Source organism: Crocuta crocuta, unplaced genomic scaffold, assembly GCF_008692635.1.
Source record: "Crocuta crocuta isolate KB4526 unplaced genomic scaffold, BGI_CrCroc_1.0 scaffold260, whole genome shotgun sequence".
In the NCBI taxonomy this organism is placed as follows: Eukaryota; Metazoa; Chordata; class Mammalia; order Carnivora; family Hyaenidae; genus Crocuta; species Crocuta crocuta.
Genome location: NW_027527525.1, coordinates 1259016 through 1272183, shown reverse-complemented (window position 1 = coordinate 1272183; position 13168 = coordinate 1259016). Strand labels below are relative to the sequence as shown.

The 13168-nt window shown below is 52.8% G+C and overlaps 1 protein-coding gene across 9 annotated transcripts in view; it reads left to right on the top strand.

Annotated features, from left to right (window-relative positions):
• The window catches only part of LOC144231576 (uncharacterized), a 150874-nt gene that overhangs the window by 19753 nt on the left and 117953 nt on the right, over positions 1-13168 (top strand). Inside the window, exon 1 of one of the 9 annotated variants that reach the window (XR_013335097.1) lies at positions 3531-3579. The exons of the other annotated variants lie outside the window; for them this stretch is intronic. The gene's annotated coding sequence lies outside the window, so the exon portion shown is untranslated. Of the gene's footprint in view, positions 1-3530; positions 3580-13168 lie in introns of those variants that run through there. 9 annotated transcript variants of the gene reach the window in all.

Below are 13168 nucleotides of genomic sequence, written 5' to 3'. Positions count from 1 at the left end.
TCTTTACGTGGAGTTGACAGTTCCTGGAAACATTTCTTTTCCCCTTTTTCTCCTGGCACATGGATTCCTCGCTCCACCCCAGACCATGCTTCTCAGGGCCATTTGTGTTGAGCCCTGAAGGAGCATCTCATCTTGCTGTGCAGCCTCCATCGGTTGGGAGGAGAGTGGATGGAGGGGGAGGGAAGGGGGGATGGCTGGAGCAGAAACCCTAAAACCCCTGTCTTCCTCCCTCCCTAACACCTTTGACCTTCATCCTGGCCTGAGCCTGCCGCCCCCTCTTAACTTCCCCGGGTCCATTGTCCTCGCCTGTGGTCCATTGTTGGTGCCCTGGCAGCCCTCTTTGGAGGTCTCTGTCAGTGGTGGAGCAATTTCTTTCTACCCAGTGACCAATTTAGGACACCCAAAAGTGGTTACAGGCCCCCTTTTTGTTTACCCATTCAACATGAAAATCGCCATATTGACCGCGGCCGGGGGTGGGCAGGGGGTGGTGTGTCTTCTCGCTGCTTCGACTGTATGCTTCCCTAGACAGAAGGCCGTTGCGAATGGCCAAGGCTCTCTGGCCATTAACACCTGGGCACATTTCAGCAGAGCGCAGCCAACTTTCTCCCTTTTTATTCTCAAGGTAGACCTCAGGCCAAAGGAGTCTTACTGTTTGTAGTTCCTCATGGTGCAGGCGAGGGAAACTGAGGCCCAGAGCGGATGGGACATTCCCGAGGGAGAGACTGTAAGGTCTCTTATTATTATTGGTCGCAACAACAACAACAGCCGCCGTAACAGTAATAATAATAGTAAGTGACAACGGCAGCCCCAGAGTGTGAGGCTTTGGGTTTTCGGCCAGGACGATGAAGGCTGGTGGCAAGGCAGCGAAGGCTGGTGGCAAGGCAGCGTGAGGCCTGTGGTGTTTGTATTTCTCCTTGGCCGGGGACGGATTTTGAAATTTAAATGATAAAAGCAAATGAGCCCTGTTTTCATAGAAGCTTTAGAAAACTTGCGGGAAACCTCTGCGCGGTGGTTTTGGGAGCCAAGATAGGCCGTGTTTCCCTTTCACCGTGGGCAGAGAGGGACATTAAGGACAGTCCATCAGTGGAGAGTGAATGACTGCATTCATCTTGATTAAGCTCAGTGAGTTAATGAAAGGATGATGTATGTTCTGCCGAACTCACCCTTTTTATGCATGTGCTTGTGGCCAATTTGTCTTTGCTCAAAATGGAAAGCTGACAAGATGGGCTATTTTTTCCTGTTAAAAATAATTACACGCCAGATGCCGTTCCAAGTTCTGTGCCGCCACCAGTTAAAGATTTTTGGATCTTTTGCCCAGAATGCCTGTTCAGAAGGTGAGCTTGTTAGCCTCCGAGCCAAGTATAATAATAATGATTCAGGTCAGGGACTACAAAGGACTCTGTGATGAGCAGAAAAATAATTATCACATATAATGAAACCTTTTAAACATATATGTCGGAGATAGGGTGGTCCCAGCACAAAGATTTATGTTACAGCCGCGGAGTTAGGCCTCCATCCACCTCTCAGGTTTTCCTAGAAGCCGTTCATAGCCAGCTCCTCTCTCCCTGGCAACCAGAGCTTTCCAGAAACCCTTTCTGACGGAGCAGCTGCCAGAGGGCGTCTGGCGGGGTGGACGTTCCATGTGGCTTCCAAGGCTCTGCTTTTGGCCGCGTTGCCAAAGGAGGGTGACTGCTCAGCATGGCGCGAAGAGCCTGCTTTCTGGAGCCGGACTAGGTGGCATCTCTGCTCCGCCACTTACTGGCCGTGTGAACCCAGGTGGGGGTCATCACGTTCCCAGCTGTGGAGCGGGAGCCGGAATCCTGCCTTGGCGGGGTTGGGGCACAGCCCGGACCAGAGGGAAGGTGTGTCCGGTGCTACATTGGTCTCCAGGGGCTGCTCTGACCAATGCCCACAAACAAGGTGGCTTCTGACAGCAGGTGTTTATTCTCTGATGGTTTTGGAGGCTAGAAGCCCCAAGTCAAGGTGCCAGCAGGGCCGCGTCGTCTGGAAAGGCTCTGGGGAAGGACTTTCCTTGCCCTTTCTAGCTTTGCGTCTGGTGGGTGCTGGAAATTCTTGGCGATCTGTGGCTTATGCCGTCATTCCAGCTCCCACCTTCATCGTCCTGTGGCCTGTTTCTTAGTGTACACACCTCTCTTTATGAGGAAAGCCAAGGGAGGTAGGACCGACCCCAACCCAGGGTGACCTCAGATTAACAAATTACTGTGCAAAGACTCTATTTTCAGATAAGATCATGTTCTGAGGTTTTGGGGACACGTGCGTCTTGGGGAGATGTTATTCAGCCCCGTAGACATGCCTAGCATGTTCCTGCAGATAACATCCTGGCACGTGACAGCGTTGGGTATTTTTATGATGGTCACTTACCAGCGGCATGGATAGACATTTTTCAAATAAGATGAGAGCCAGCCTGGTTATGTGAGGACCAGAAGGAGGGCCAGATGGCAGAATCTTGGGGGGGGGGGTGCTGGACTGGCAAGTGGAGAGGAGGCAGGGTGGGTCAAGCAGCCGACGATGTGCCGGGACGGCCATGGAGCTGGGGAAGCCGTGTTGCTGTATTACACGCAAGAGCGCTGGTCACCTGGTCTGGTGGTAGCCAAGCGCGTGGACAGAAGAGGGTGGCTCTAGATCCTACGATCCCTTATTTGTTTCTTGCCACTTTGGGCTTTGGTCTCTGCCTTGCTGTGTCACCTTGGTTGATGAGTGTCACTTGGGTCCAGAGGAATGAGGACAAGGCGGGAAGCTTTAGAGTCTGTGACAGCAAGGCTGACCCCAGGGCCTGTGAAGTGAACTGTTTTTATGGCCTCTGCACTTGAGTCCTGGCTCCGTTGCCTGCGAGTGGCACGCAGTCCCCTGGGCCCTACCACGCCCGAGGGAATCCACGGGCCGGTGCTTGTGGGCCGGTGCTACAAGCGTTGAGAGATTCGGGTCAGATTCCATAGGGCAGTTTTGGTCAATGAGCAGACATTCCATAATCCTCTCTACTTTAGGGCAGTCCTGCCCCAGGACTCAGAAGGATTGCCCGCATTCTTGTCCTGAAACTGGAATGCAGTATAATGGCAGTGGCCCCAGGGGAGCAGGGCCTGTCCCCACCCTGCTCCGTGCTCTAGCTCGCTGACCGAGAAATGCCCATGCCCTTCTGCTTGCTGGGCCCCATCCCCTCCCGCCGTCACCAGCCTGGCCTGGGCTGGCTCCGGCTGGGGCAACCAGATACCCATGCCACGGACAGATTATTTTCCAGAAACCACCTGCGGATCTCAGGCTCACACAAGGCAGCAGGGGTTTGGGTCCCCGTGGCCCTGGAGGGACTTGAGGGCGGCCCCTGGGAGGACACACCCGTGTGTTGGCTACACTGTCAGTTCTCTAGTCCAGTGCCGCTGAGACTTGAGTGTCCTTCGGAACTGCATGGTGGTTTCCACATGGCTGACCCCTGCCCCCCGTCCCCCAGGGGACGAGGGTGAGGCCTGACAGTTGGGTCTCTGATGGGTTCACAGGTGACACCCAAGTTGAAGGAGTAAGGAACAAGGCTGAAACCACGGAGGTGGAGCTTCTGAGCGACTGCAGGTGAGGCCTCTTCCTTGTGGAAGGAAGCAGAATATCCCTCTCGGAGCTGACCAGAGCTCCGTCGTTCCGGAGGCTGGATGTGATGCAGGAATGCTAATTGCTGATCATGACATAATAGCTCACAGGGCTCTTGCAACATGCCAGACGCTGCTTTACGGCATTAAGCCTCCATTGCACAGAGGAGGTGACTTCTTAACCCAGAGAGGTTAAGAACCAACCCTAACCCTAACCCACAAACAATGAGCAGGGGAGGCTGAATTCGCCCCTGAGCCCCATGTCTACCGGCTTCAGTCCCGCACTAAGCTGAGGGACGTTGTGTTGGTGATGTCCCCACGTTTGCTCGCTTTCACGAAGTCCTCTGGGTGCACATGCCATGATCACGGGTGGTTCTAGTTAGCCTTCACTGGCCTGTCTCACGCCAGAGAATGTGGACTCAAGTCCATGGGCCAGAAGCCAGGCCTCTGGCCAGACCTCTTCGGGGTCATGTTCCTTTTCACAGTTGACAAATGCTCGCCTCCCTAGGGTGGCCACCTTGTGCCACAGGAGGGCCACGGATGAGCAGGCCGTGGAGATGGGCACTTGGTGTGTGGTGGGGCCACCAGGTGGGACAGAGGAGGCTGGGGCCCAACCTTGCTGGCGAAGGGCTGTGGCCTTCAAAGAATAAAGACAGGTCTGGGCTGGACCTCTCAGCTGCGGCCATGGACGTTTTGTCGTTGAAGCGTGTATTATTTTGAATGCCGGAAATTAAGGGGACGCTTAGAGACTTCCAAATGGCTTTGTGAATCATTGCCCTCGGAAAATAGACTTTTGAAAAATTCTTTTGATGTATTGTTTTTAGGAGGCTGTGGATAACTTTGATGTCTGTTATTTCTGTATAATTTCCTTGGGTCGTCTGTGTCAGTAGTGTGTTCTGTTAAGGAGGGAAAGGGCACTAATACTGATTGAGCCCTCCTGTGTGTGGCCAGAATGGTTGCTCCTCTCACTTTCGTCTGGCTGTTGCTGGGGGATCCTTTGGGGAGCGGTGGGGGGGTGAGGAGGCCTCTTTGCCTACAGCCTGGATTCAGGCTGTCCCAGCATTCGTAACCTCGGGGCTGCCTGATGTGATGGGTCCATGCACAGCTTCCTTGACTTAATTTACTGTTTGGGTGGAACTGTGGATATCAGGTGTAATTTGATAGGGGTGTGACTATTCCATGAATTTAAAAAATACGTGTGTGTGAACGACACACGCATAGTCATACACATTGCCCCGACATGCATGGAGAGTAAGGGTGTTCCTCTGCAAAGCAGTGCTCTTGGGAGGCTGTAGACAGATGCCAGTAATGTGGCCTGTGCTCAGAAAGTACAGGGAGTACTTTGAAGGTGTGTCATTTGGAAGAGTGCTGAGGAATTAAACTGACCCACCTCACAGCACGTGGGGGCAAAACGATCTGACTCCAACGGTCGTAATACTGACAGCTTCTGTTACTAAGTGCTCATTACCTGCCAGGCACTGTTGTAGGCACTTTCTGCCAATTAACTGATTTCATCTTCATAACAGCCTTGTGTTCCAAGTGCTGTTATCACTATTCCCATTTTACAGATGAGGAAGCTGAGGCACAGAGAGGTTGACCAACTTGGCCCAAGGTCACCCAGGTAATGAAAGGCGGAGCTGGGATTTGAACCCCGGCAATGAGGCTCCACAAGCCAGGAACTTAACTGGTTAATATACCAAGCGTGGGTCTGCTTTTCTTGCAGGTCTTATAAATAGGCTCTGAAGGTCAAGCGCAAAGAAACGTTTGTTCATTTATTTAAGGAACATTCTGGAGTGTCTTGACGGTTGTCAGACACTATGCCAGGTGAGGGGGTTAGAAAGAAAATAACAAGGGATCCCTGTCACAGGCCGCATCTCTGTTCAGTGTCAGTTCCGTCCTGTCCTGTGGATGCAGAGGGCTTCCTCCTCCTTGAGGCGAGGCCAGACCACGTGACTTGCTCTGGCCAATGAAATGTGAGCAGAAATGTATCACTTCCAGGGACGCTTGGGTAGCTCAGTTGGTTGAGCGTTCCACTTCCGGCTCAGGTCATGATCTCATGACCGTGAGTTTGAGCCCTGCATCTGCTTGTTGGTCTCAGTGCAGAGCCTGCTTTAGACCTTCTGTCTCCCTCTTTTCTCTGTCCCTCCCCTGCTTGTGCACGTGCTGTCTCAAAAACAAATAAAAATTAAATATACGTATATGTGTGTGTGTGTGTATATATATATAAAGAAGTGTGTTCCTTCCGGGTGACAGCTTTAAGAACCAGGGAGGTACAGATGGCGGCTGCTGGCCCCCGGGATGGGGGGACAGTACTGACCAGAGAGTGGCCCCCATAGCCCCATGATGGATGGGCGGGCCTGTAGCACGAGTCAGAGCTGACCCTGGAACACTAAGCCACCGTGGCCTTGGCTTGACACAGCCTGTTTCCACTCTCAGACATCACGGTCCAGTGAGGCGCTCCATGCATGCTTTTATAGTGGGACCACAGTTGGGACAAATGTTTGACTTCCTGAAGTGATGGCATTTATTTAAAACCACATGCAGGTGCAGACACCAGTCTGCCACCTCTGTGTCCTACCCAGATCCCCTCCATTGTAGTGCCCCCTCTGAACACAGTTGGGTGACACCTCCCCGTCGGGAAAAGCCATCTTTCCCTTAAAAGGCAGATTTCTCAAACTCGTGAACTTATCTGCCCAAAAGATTACAGAAATAGGTCCTTGGGAGTGACTAAATATATTTAATGTTTTTCTAGCTTGGAACTTGGTTCCCCACTCCACCCCACATACGCATGCCATTAAAAATAATGCATTGGCAGCTCACCCCAGCATTTACCCTTCGGAGACATAATGACAGCTTCCATTCTTTTCTCAGCCTCTTTCTGCTTTGTGCCAAGCCGTCCACAGGCAGGGTATCGAGTTTTTGTGGTAGTCCTGGACAAATTAAAGACGATTCTCTCCGTTTTATAGATGAGGAAACTGAGGCTTCTGAGGTGGAAAGTACCTTGCCCCAAGGTCGTGTGGCTGGTGAGTGGCTTGGCAGGGATTTGAAGCCATCCTGTGTGATTCCAGCCGTCCCCTCGGCTCCGCAGCCCTTCGAAGCCGCGGAAGACACACAGGAATCACTTCAGATCAGATGCTGAGGCTGGCAGACATCTGAAGTCAGCTTTTGCTGACTTCGCGGCTTTGTGCATTCAGACCCGGAGAGGGGGACGGGGTGGGGCTTACAGTCAGGCAGGCTGGAGTATTGTCAGACAGCTAGCTCATCTTCAAGGACGTTCAGGCCCTAGGTCTGGACATGCGTCCTCCGAGGCAGGGTCTGCCCGAGCAGGCCAGAAACCGCAAGATACTGTTCGGAGTGGGGATTGATTGGCGTGTTGCTGTGTTGGGCCGCATCTAGATCCTCCGCACCTAGAGCAGAGCCTGGCGTGCGGTTGGCACTCTGTAAATCCTTGCTGGTCCTCTGATGGTCACAGCCGGTGAGCTCTGCCTTATCTGTCTGTTAACAGCTTCACCCAGCAAGTATTGAACGCTCCTGTGGCCCTGCTGTAGGCACTGGGAACGTAAGAGCAAGTGAGACAAAGTCTGTGCTCTGAATGGAGCTTAAATCTAGAGGGGGAAGCAGTTAGAGTATGTTAGGACGTAATTTGTGCCAGGAGGAAAATAAAGCTGAGCGCGAGGGCAGGCGCTCAGACACATGAAAGCAGCAGTTGGAGGATGAACCAGGGCGCGAGCGGCCGGCGGGAGAGTGCAGGCGGAGAGCACTGGACACACCCAGGTCGGCCATGAGGTTCTCGGATGAGTCAGGGTCGTGGTGGCTCAGCTGACGAGGGCTTAATGAAGGGGCCGTAGACAGCGGTGCGGGAAGCATCACGTAGGTGCAGCCCCTGGAAGGCCTCCGGAGAGTACCGCCGGAGCTAGGGAGGAGGGACCACTGGGCAGGGCTGCGGTGTGGAGGGCTCCAGCCCCTGCCACGCGGAGAGAGTCCCATGTTCCTGCCCTCAACTTTTCCTTCTTCCGACCTCTGACCTCCTGCCGGTGCCTCCTGCTGATGGATGGAACTCAACTGATAGCCGAGTGCGCGTGGCCATGATGGAGCCCCTCGGCGTCCGCGTGCAGAGCTGTGGTGGAGAAGGGCAGATTGGAGTCAGGGGAGAGGGCAATGGATCTAAACCAGGGAGTGAGGGGGTTCTGTGGCTGGAGAGGAGTGAGCGGATGAGGGAAGGATAGGAAGTGAGCTCAGGGAGGCCGGGAGTCCACACCGCATGGGGCCTTTGGGCTGTATTTGGAGGGAAGTGGGAAGCAAGCGGAGGGTGGGGGCAGATGTATTTGGTGTCATGGATGGATACTGGCATCAGGATAACATTTGTCTCTGTGGTGGGTGTGGACGGGGGCCCCTTAGGGTAAGTGCTGGGACCCCAGAACCAACCCCCAGGGAGGAAAAGGTCCTCCCCCACCTCCCCTGAAGGAGACATTTGCCTGGTCTACGTGCTGTGTGCCAGCCAGCCCGTAAACGACAGGAAAGAGAAAGGAGCAGGGAGTCTCAAAAGAGGATATTCTGGAACTCTTGATAATCAGATCCCATTGTAAAGTCACGCGTTGAGTTACAGCACTGTAATCTTTGTTCCAGTGGAAAACTTTTACAGACCGTCTGTCCCTGGCGAGTCCTGAATCCTGTTTGGTTCTCAGAAGGCCTTAAAATAGTGTGGAATGCTGGGAGACGGGCTCTGAAGGGGCAGAGGTCATGTGCTCACTGCACTGGCCACACCTTGGTGGGACAGCCCTGGTCGCACGGGGACTTTCTCATCGCAGGGCTTTGCAGAGCAGGGCACATGAAGGCTTTCTCGTGTGCTCGAGTTCCCCCCAGAGGCTGGGGCAGCCCAGCCAAGGCCGTGAGCCATCGCCGGGCACCTTCTCAGGCCACACTGCGCCGAGTCCCGTGTGCTGAGCTGGTCCTCACGGGATGCCCAGGGGCTGGAGGGCACCCTCGTGGGTCCTGGGTCCGTCTCTAGTGGGATGGTGAGTGGGGAGAGAGGCCTAGGGCTGAAACAGCCCCCAGTTCTGTCTCGCCCCACGCTGTATCCAAGTCGACCAGGAAGCCTTTGCTCCCTGGACTCCTCCCCCAGAGCTTGCTCTGGAAATGGATGGTTTGCGGCAGAGCGTTTGAGCCTTAGTCTCCATCCCTGTAAAATCAGAGCAGTAAATCTCAAAGGGCTGTTGGGGAATGAGGCAAGGGTCCTGACACATGGTACATGCTCAGTTAATTCCCTTTCAAGTCAGAATCAGATCTTTAGTCCTCTCTCTTTGGCTAGGAGGAAAAGGAGGCTGATACCGTGAGCCCCATTTGATGGGAGTTCAGGTGTCTGACGTGGAATCCAGGTTTTGACCCCACGCCCCATGTTACTAGACAACAGTTTCACACCCTGTCATCTGACCAGAGAGATGTACAACTGCATTTTTATTTGCAAAGGCATGTTAGTGCATTCGTACTTTATTTTTAAATGGCTTATGATTTGTTATTATATTCTCTTTGTTTTTTGTTTTATCATTTATTACTTTATTTTTACTTATTATTTTTTAAGTTGTATGGCCCTTTAAACTTTTATGGGTGTGGTTTATGTTTGGATCCTTGGAATTTTCTGCCTTTCCTATTACCGTTTCTCTATTTTGGGTTCTTAAGACAAAGACTAAAAAATTGCTTTTGCACTTTGCGGGACTCGGCACTGGATTTGTTAATGCCCCGCTTTGGGGCAGCAATTCTGGAGTCTCTATGAAAAGGCTGTGTCTCTGGGGCGCAGTGCTGCTCCCATGCCTGGCCCCAGCCCCCCTGAAGGTCATCTGTCCCCTCCTTCCAAGAGGGGGCCAGGCTGGGCTTGCAGTCACTGGTGTGCGTGAGCCGTCTTTTCGCTTTAGAAAAGACTTGGTTTGTCCCCAGGCTAATTTAATCAACCTTGGAACAATGACATCTTGATCCAGTTTGGCCACTAGAAAGTCGTAGACACCCTCAGTCCTTCACTGGGCACCGGGGGAAATTGGACCTGGTGGCATCCAGCGGTCTGCCCAGTTCCAGACTTCCTAGAATTCACATGGCAGGGGCCAGGTGTCCCCAGGCTAGAGGGGCCAGGCCAGAGGACTCTGCGACCTTCTGTGATAGGCTCCCACAAGTCCCCTGTCCCCTGAAGGTGAGAGCCCCAGCGTCCTGTCCTGCAGAAGGTAGACGTGGGGGCCCTGCACACCGTTCAGGCCATGAGGACATAGCAGGAGGGGAGGGTGCCAGGGCTTTGTCATGGGCCAGGTGTTGATACGTCAAACACTTCGTGAATGGCACTTGCCACTGAGGCTGGAATCCCTCATCGTCTCGGGCAGACTGGATGTGCTCATGTGGTACTTGGTACAGATTCCTTGAGAGGGGGGCCCTTTCTTTCCAAAGCGTGGCCTCCAGGGCCGCACCTCCTAAAGTTGCTAAGTGCCAGGCAGGGCATTCTTCCTATGCTTCCTTCGTGGCTCCTGTGGTGCCTCCTGGCTTCTGAATTATGGACGCATGTCTGTATTAGTAAAAGGCTCTGTTTGCATTAGTTGGCAGAACGTGCGTGGTGCCCTCGTGAATGGGAAGGCTGCCTGGGGAAGGCAGCCCTGATGCAGCCTCATGAAGGGTCCGAAATACTAAGCGTGAAGCCGTGGGGAGCGCTGAGGCCCCTGTTATTCAAGAGTCCTTTTTGGGGCTCATGCATATGGCTCCTTGCCCACCTCTCCCTTGCCCATGAGGCCTTCTGAACACAGCTCTCCTCTTCCTGTGCTTCTACAAGCCACTCAACCCTCCTACAACCTGTAATCCTTTTTGGTTCTTAAAGATGCACCTCGGGTGCCACTTCCCCCGGAAGTCCTCCCTGACTTCCAGATTTGGGACAGGCTGCCAGAGCTGCCCTTCTCATCCGCTAGCATCAGCATGTCTGTCTCATGCACTAGACTGAACTGTTTAGGGACAAGCCACAGTGCCTGGGACAGTGCCTGGAGCCTAGCAGGGGCTCTGTTTGTGTGGGAAAAGGTTTCTTGAAGGGGATGGAATTGGACCTGAGCCCTTTGTAGGGATGACAAGGAGTGGGTGGGGGTGGGAGAGTGTGTGTTATGAGAGAGGAACTGGAGGCTGAAGCAGAGGCTTTATTGTGGATCCTGAGATGATTCCTGTCCTTACGGCTGATGTCAGAGCGAGGGCTTGGTGGACTCTAAGTGTGGAGACGGCGTGTCAGGCTGGCTTCCTGGTGCACTCGTAGCCTGAGTGAGGAGTGGTCTTGAGTCATCGGGGGTAAAGGAGGACCTGAGGACCCTGAGCTGGCATACCCCGAGATACAAAGATTGTGCCTTTGCTGGGCTGGGCTGGCTGGGTTGGAGGGGGGAGGAGGACGTTTAGAAGCCCTTGAGAGCCGAAGCCAGGTGCATGCCGGGAGGGGAGGAACGGATGGACAGAGATCTTATTAGAGTCTAGAAATTTAAGAGCGCCAGCCCTTGACCCTAAGCATACATGTAGCTGACTCAACATTGCTGTTCTCTACCCACCGGATGAGGTTATGCAAGTGATATGACCCAGTGCACTCTAGAAGCCAGCAGGAGCATGAATAATTCATCAGATATGCAGATGAACTGCCCAGGGTATCTGTGGTCTTGGGGAGAATTCTTAGCAGACTTGAGACACTTGCAGAATAGAAGGTTCATTTCCGCATCCATAGCCTCATGGTCTGGTGCAGATTTATGTGTGTGAGAGAGATTTTCCATTGTGGATGTTTCTCCACCACCAGTGGTTTCCTCTCTTGAAGGAGATTCGAGGAAAGGTCACTCCTGTTTATTGAAACTTCACCCTTCTATCCATCTTGAGTTTCTGAAAAGCCCTGCTCTCCCCAGGAGCCCAGGCAGGGCTGCCCTGGCTCCTGTCGACCTTGGGGCAAAGGGGTCGCGGAGGTTGGGTGGGGGAGCGGGTGGTCCTTTATCAAAGGTGCCCATGAGAATCACCTGCCTGGGAGCCTTTTCCAAGTGCACAGCCCGGACCCCACGCGGAAAGTGTGCTTCATTAAAGCTCTTCAGGTAATTGTGGCTTGACACTAGTGAGTCAAACAGTCTAAAAACAAACAGAGTGACTGGTCTTGAAATGCCAGCAGAATGGAGAGAAAAAGAAAATGAGTTTGGGACATTCCCCTCCCCTCGCACCAGAAGAGCCAGTTCTGCGGCTGCCAGTATTCGAGGCCTGGGTTGGCCTCACACTGTCTCTGGTCCTGCCCTCCCTCTAAACAGACCCCACAGTCTTATTCTTCAGGTTTCCGGGAGTCTCCCCCTGCGTGAGCCTTCTTCCTGGTGAGGTCCTTTCCTCTCTGCATGTAACACACAACACTTGGAGGTCTCGGCTGAGTCCCCCTTCCCGCCAGGCTCCAGCGTCCTGCTTCCTTCCTAGGGCTACCTGGGTCCAGGCGGTGCCCACAGGTGCTGGCCAATGGCTAAGGGGACAGTCTGTCGATATGTGTGAGGCATATGGCTCTTCAGGATGAGGACGACTCCTGGAAAAGGAATCTTGAATGGCACTTAAACAGAAGATGATCTGTCCAGTCATTAAAAGGGAAGCATCAAAAATGGCCACGTTTCCCTCTGAAGATCACATACCGCACAAGGTAACGATGTACTCTCTCATTGACAGAACTGCCAAGAAACATCTGTTGCTGAAGAAAATGCAAGTTTTCATAGCCCTTTGGCAGGGTCTGCTGGCCATCTCTATCCAGGCCACGGATGCACATGCCCTTTGACCCAGTGATCTCACACTGAGATGCATTGGTCTCCCTTATCTGGTGGAGACACACTCCAGGACTCCCAGCGGATGCCTGAAACCCTACTGCCAGATCTCATATAGACAGTGTTTTTTCTTCTACGTCTTTAGCCACGATGACGTTCAACTTAGAAATTAGGCACAGTAAGAGATGAACAATGATAACTAGAAACAAAATAGAACAGTTGGAATAATATACATAGTAAAAGCTATGTGCATGTGCTCTCAAAGTATCGTACTGCAGGGTACTCATCCTTGTGACGGTGTGAGGTGATCAAGTGCCTCTGTGTTGAGATGGAGAAGGGACAGTGCAGGCACTTTGACATAGTGTTAGGCTACCGTTGACCTTGTGACAAGCAGTCAGAAGCAGGATCATCTGCTTCTGGACCCTGGTCGACCTCGGGTAACTGAAACCCTGGAGAGCGAAGCCGTGGATGAGGAAGACTACTTCTACAGATGCATCTACAGATATTTGTGTGACACAAACCATGCTTAGGATTCTTCATTTTTCTTCTCAAACATTGTCATGGTAACAAAACACAGGGAGCAGCTCAAATGTCTGTGAGAGGAAGGCTGTTTGCAGTAAATGATGGTAGATGGTACAGTGCGCTGGGTGTGGAACAGGTAGAGAATTGCTGTGTGCACCATGTGGACAAATCTTGGGATATATTGCTGCAGAAATGCAAACTACAGAAGCACGAGTACTGGTTGCCACCTTTTGTGGAAAAAACATCTGTGTGTGGAAGGGATGTAAGAATTTATATGCAGCCAAG